A 6,675-nucleotide genomic window follows, 5' to 3' on the forward strand; every position below is an offset into this window, starting at 1 on the left:
GGGGCCGGGGCCGAGGGGACCCCTCGGCCTCCTAGCTGAAACCGGCAAGGGCGCTCCTCTCTTTCGCGCTCGGGGTAATGCTTGGCGTCGAAGGGTTTCCGCTGCAGGCTGCTGCTAGTGCCATACTGCCATGTGCGTGGCCGTGCATTGCCTTGCAGGCTTTGCAGCAGAGATCGCATGGCGTCGAGACAAGCTCACAACTCACAAGCACAGCAACACCGCGCGCATGCACGGTATTCTTAACCCTGCCGCATTCTCACCTGATTTTCTACAGTCAAGCTGTGATGTGGAAGGTTAATGGAAGAGAGTTCTGAAGTAATAAGAAAGAAATGACGGAAACCACATATGCCATGAGGCTTAGGGCAAATCATCCAGGGAGAGCGATTTTGTTTCTCATTTTCTATCATTGTTGAAGATGAAGGATGCATCAATAAAGTAAACCAAAGAATGTGTTATGGTTTATAGAAGCCGGCATGCACATTTATAATTTTATAAAGTTTGGAGATCTAGCTAGATGAGACCAAAAGAAAAAGGTTTAAGGACCACTTGGTGCACTTTACTCTAAAATCAATTGTGTTAAAATTTTATATTAGTAAAGTAACAATTAGCCTAATGAAGCGAAATTAACCTTATAATTTCAAATGGATTATCGGGACTCAATTACTCTTAAGTCTTAACAACTGTTTGCGTGATCGAATCACCAGCAAGAAGTCAAGAACTCAAGAACTTGATATTGTAATAAGTATTGTTCCTTTATTATTTTTTTAGTTGCGGTATTCCTTTTATTCATGCTATTAGTAAGTTTATTCACGCTATTAGTAAGTTTTGCTATTAGTAGTACTTGGATAATTATATCACATATAGTTATTCTTGAATTTAATTATTGATACCAGGTTCAAGAACAGTTACCAAACAATATGCATGGTATAGTTGATTCGCCGCAACTAACTGTCAGGAAATTCATTAAACATTTAGTTTGCGTAAACACATGTTTGGTTAATGATAAGATATGTCAACATCACTACTAGGCTCATACTGAACTAGGAGACGAAAACTTTAGTAGGCAAAGGTTCACATACCCACCAAATTAGTAGGACTCGATGGTAACCATAATCTTACTACGACTATTCAAGGCTTCAAGCTGAGTACTTAGCACATGCTAAGGTCATTTTAGTTTTTATAGATATATCATTTGTATGTAGATATAGCATGCATCTAGATACATAGCAAAAATTATATTTTTTCTAAAAACAAACTATAATTTGGAACGGAAAGAGCAGTTGCATTCAAGCCTAGCTGGAACGAGCCAATTCCTGGCAGCTTAAGCATCAGTTCATCACCAAACCAAATACGTATCATCATCTCGGGTAGGAGTCTTTCATAATGAACAAGGCACCTCAGCTTGTGCTGCTAGCCTACTACCACCTGACTACCTGCACGCGAGAGAGGATGATCCCTGCAAAGGCTGCAGCCTAAATGCAATTGAGGAGATAGCCTAAATGATTTCTCTTAACTGACCTGTAGGTGTTCGATCAGCTCAGAGGCTAGCTATTTGCACAAGAATATAAGTACTATTGAGCATACGCTACGATGTGCCAACAATAACAGGCGCCGATTATTCTCGCGTCAGAAACTCGCTTCGTGCAGCGGTGCAAGACTGCAAGAAGCCATGGCAGCTAGTGACATCAACCGATGACGGAGACGACGACGCTGACGGCGAGCACCACGAACAGCATGATGAAGAAGACCCAGAAGTGGAAGGCGAGCACGCCGTGGGCATGGCCGTGGCAGGCGACGAGCATCCAGAGGACGTCGGTGGCGTGGTAGGAGGTGAGCCAGCCCAGCAAGCAGCCGAAGGCGGCGACCGGCCGCGCCGGCACGAGCAGCGCCGCCGTGCCCGCGAGCACCTGCGCCGAGGCGGCCAGCAGCAGCTTCTCCGACGCCACGCGCAGGCCCGCCGCCTCGGCTTCGGTCGGCGCGCAGCTCCCCTGCAGCAGCAACAAACGATTATGACATTTCACACGAAATGGTGAAAAATTGCAGTAGAATTTCGCAGAAGCAGGTGATGCCTAGCAGTAGCAGTAGCTGCTGGCCTGCTGCAGTTCACAAGGGGAACGTACCAGGAGGCGGGAGTCGTCGGCCCGGGGGAGGGTCATGGCGAAGAAGGCGAGCGACGCCGCGGCGCATCCCAGGACGAAGAGGGCCGTCGCCCACGCCATGCGCGCGCTCAGCCGAGTCCACGCCGGCCGTGCCGCTGCTCCTGCTGGCGGTACTGTTGCCGCCGGCGGCGGCGGCGGCGGCACTACCGCTGCCCCAGCAGGATCCATGATCAAGGTCGTCAGAACCAACTCCAAATTGACTAGTACACCGGAAGGCAGATGGCTAGGTGGTAGGTGGGTGCTCACTTCACTCGTGCTCCTACCGTCTTGTAGGCTTTGGGGAAGAACTAGCAGCTCAATCTGCCTCTCATCTGCCAGGATGATGGCCGGCCAGGCATGTATACGCCGCACACTTGCACCGCGCCGCGGGCGCTGCAGAGCCAACGGCCACAGGGAAACACGAGAACATGCGCCGAGATTTCGTTGCGTCGCGCCGCACACGGGTGTCACGGGGCGATCGATCCACGAGAGAAGATGACGCGTAGAGGTAGCCTAGCCAGCCGGCGACGGCGACGACTACCGCAAGGTGGAAAGATCCAGGGGAGGCTCGCGATGGAACGGCAGGGTACATGTCCTTCGGCTCAGATCCGGGGGAGGCAGGTAGCAGGGCCGGGGCCGCGGGGACCCTCCGGCGTCGAAGCTGAAACCGGCAATGACTCTCCGGCCTCTCTCGCGCCCGGGGTAATGCTTCGCGTCGAAGGGTTTCCAAGGCAGGCCAGTTGCCATGTGCGCGTATTGCCTCGCAACAGAAGTTGCCATGGCGTCGAGACAAGCCAGGGTCGTTATATTGGAGTAAGTAGGTACAGTCGTAGGACCCGGTGGAGATTCTTGACCGTGTCCCGTGTTCGATCTTATGATCTTCTGAAGTTGTGATCTCAGCGGACGGAGACAACGATGTCCACGAGGAGCGCAGCGCACAGCAAGGCAAAGAAGACCCGGTAGTGGACGACGGCTAGGGCACTGTGGACGTGGCCGTGGCAGCCTGGGAGGCGATGATCATCTAGAGGATGTGGGCGCGGGAGGCGGTGAGCACGCCCTGGGAGCAGCCGGTGACGGCGACCGGCAGCACCGGCACGAGCGGAGCCACCGAGGTGGCTAGAAGCAGCTTCTCCAATGTGGATCGGTCGGCGCCCGACGTGGTTTATATGGGCCATACGGTGCACGACAGGAAATCCTATTCATCTTCCGGAAGGTGAATAAGCTCTTTACCTTCCGCTTTAAGATTCGTGCAAATATTACAATTAACGGCGCAGATCTCCCTTCTCCTCCTCACCCGAGCTCCAACCCTAGTCGCCGCCGTCGCCGCCACCGAGGGTCGGGGGTAGGAAAGCTAGCCGACGGGGTGGGAGGTGGGCGGAACGGCTCGGCGGGGAGGTCGCTGCCAACCGTGGGTGGTGGTTGAGGTGGTAGCAATTAGGGTTTCAAGTTTCTAGGGGGCAGGGCTCCAATGTCCACCGGGCATAGAGGAGAAGGTCGTGGGCAGCAGCCAGCCCGACGACAGAGGTGAGGCGGCGCAGGAGCGCCACTGGCCGGGCGGGGTTGGACACTTGGTGGGATGTGGTTGGCGGCGGGGGGCGGCGATGGGTATTGAATTAGGAAGGGCGGGGTGGCAGGGGAAGCGACGGTGGGTGGCTGAACGGCGCAGCGGCTGCCGGCTGGGGCGGTGGAGGAGGGGGCGGAGGTGGAGGCTGCCGGGAAGAAGGAAGACGAAGAGCATCGGGAAGAAGATGACAAGATGAGATGGGCTTCAGTGAGCTGGAGGATTCATACCCTATCTATCTTGATAGATAGGAGCCCCTATGCACGACCCACATTTGTTTTTGACTGGGCTTCCTTCCCACATCTCATGTGCAGGCCTGATGTGGGGAACAGCCCAGACTTACTACTTCTGGTCTAATCTTGCTACCTTAGCTGTGCTGTGCAGGGGTTTTGGGATGAAATGCACTCAGAAAGTCAGAATCTTATCGTGATGTCGTCCCCAAGCTAGAGCGCAGAACATTCATTGAGTTGGCAAGTGTTTGGATCATTTTGGACATGGCTCTTCCACAATGAACAGGGCACCCATTTGTGCTACCACTAGTCCACTACCAGCCTACCACAACCAAAAATGAGGGAGAGAGCAAAATAGATCAGAGGTGTTCCCTGTTCTAAAGATGGGTTATGAATATCCGTTCTCAACTTCTCATCCATGCAACTTCGTTCATAATACACAGAAAATTGCAACCTCTACTACACTGTCTCAATACATTGGAAGTGATAGAGTCGTAGAGAGAATGGTGAGCGGTCAGGCGACCTCCGGGTCCTCGACCCGCCGGTGACCGCTGGGCTCTCCTCCCGCCGTTGATCACCCGGTCCTCCCGTCCACCTCTACCTTCTCCCTCCCCTCCCGCCGGTGACCACCCGATCCCGGCGTCCACCTCTACCTTCTCCCTCTTGGCCATCTACAAGGATCAGACCTTGCCCAGTGTTTCTCGCACAAGCTCCTTCCCGGTTCCATGATGGATTCTTCCAACATCGATTTGCGTTCGGGGCTTAATTTCTCCGCTAAAGTACGATCTCTACTTGGTGCTCGGGTCACACCTCTCTCCCTAGATGATGCCTCAAGTTTCTGGCTTTTGGCTTCTTTTCCTCGGTCACGATTGAAATTGACTGAGAAAGAGTTTCAAATGAAAGAGTTGCTAAAGCAGTGGGCCGTCTACACTGCACACGCTGCTTATCCAATACTCACTCCCGGGCCAGATGTACTAGGCCGGTTAGATGTGGGCTTTGTTTTCGGTTGGGCCACATTGCAGCGTTCTGCAGGTTCCCGCCTTGGTTTCTAAGACTTCTTGCGATAGAGCCTTCTCCTCCGCTATTCAGCCGGCAGACTGGAATGGTCTCAACATTGACAAATGGTTTTCTAGCAAACCTTCTAGGACTGATGGGTCCAGATATGGTGGATCCCCTATGTTCGCCAGCCTGCAAGACTTGAGTCGATCCATCCTAGGTTGCACTTCATCTGAGCCTCTGATTACCATTGATTGGAAATGTTTCTCCCCCTCCACAGTCACTGGGATGGCGCTCCACCTTCCATACCAGCCTTGGCATCGTTGCCGCCGCTCTGCTCGCCACGCTCCTCCTCCTGCCCAAACGGTGAGGCTCCTCAAGGTTCTCCTGTTTCTCCTACTCCTAGTCGTACCGCTCCCTAGCTCTCCCTGCATTGCGACTCAAAAGCCCCAATGCTACAGTAAACCCACTATAAGAATTGTGCCCCTACCCTGATTCAATCATGGCCTACAAGTTCATGGATCCTTCTTCTTTCATGCCAAGAGGTTGTCATCGACAGATGGTCCTGATTCAATCATGGCCTACAAGTTCATGGATCCTTCTTCTTTCATGCCAAGAGGTTGTCATCGACAGATGGTGGGATACAGGAAGCCAATGACTAGAGTTGTTCTTGGAGAGCCGTGCAGACGCAACTGTGATGTTGCCATCGCCACCATCGAGCCATTGCTGGACCAGCAGGTATCTTTCCAGTCAATCAGAAAGCTTCCTGATGACTTCTTGCGCAATCGTCGTAGAGTAGGGTTCGATTCAATACAACCATGCCCATATGGACAGGCTTATGTGCATTTTAACTTTATTTATGATAGAGACTTTCTGATTAGTGGTATTCCACATGAGTATGGCAATTATATAATCTCTTTTGCTGAACATAACAAAGGTTGGAATAATAAGACTATCACTATGAAATGTGAAGTTTGGCTTATGTTGTTTGGATACAACATTAACATTTGGTCCAGGGTAGATATAGAGAAAACAGTTGCTGCATTTGGGAAACTTTTAGTCTTGGAAGAGGACCTAATAATCTGGCCAGAATTGTTGTTGAAGCGAGAGTGGTTGATCTCTCTGAAATCCCATGGTTCATTGTATGCTCTGAAGGGGAAGATTTCAAAGGGGATTCCTAGACTGCTTAGTGTGAAATTCTACAGTACATAATGCTAGGAGGAGGTCCCAGGGATGAATACCAGCCTCCTGATGATGTTGATCCAAATTTGTTTTATTTCTTTGGTTATGGTCAGCCTACCAATGCAGGGTCTGCAAATGATGAGCTTAAGAATGCTAATCATGGGCTAACACCTTAGTGGGGTCTTTGGCCAGATGGGCCTAAAGCTCAAGCAGATGCACCCTTCATTGGGCCTGAAATGAATCCAAAAAGGCCAGCAGCACAAAATGACCTAATTGCTCAACTTGAACCCGATCCTATCAACCTTGTGGCCAATGATTTCTTGGAAGTCAATGATCTTGCACCAAATGAAAATGCTCTTGATTTTGATCTTAATATGGCAGTAGAAGAGGACTTTGGGGGCATTGAAGACCTTATTCAAGCTGCAGAGAACCTGGAAGCTGAAATCCCTATGGAACCAGAACAGATTATTGATGGAACTGACTTCTCAGACAGCTCTATGGGCAATGCACCAATGTAGAATTTGGGTGCATAAGAAGTGCAGGTAGATGTTTTCATCCCTCGAACTAA

This window comes from Setaria italica, chromosome IV (assembly GCF_000263155.2).
Source record: "Setaria italica strain Yugu1 chromosome IV, Setaria_italica_v2.0, whole genome shotgun sequence".
Taxonomy (NCBI): Eukaryota; Viridiplantae; Streptophyta; class Magnoliopsida; order Poales; family Poaceae; genus Setaria; species Setaria italica.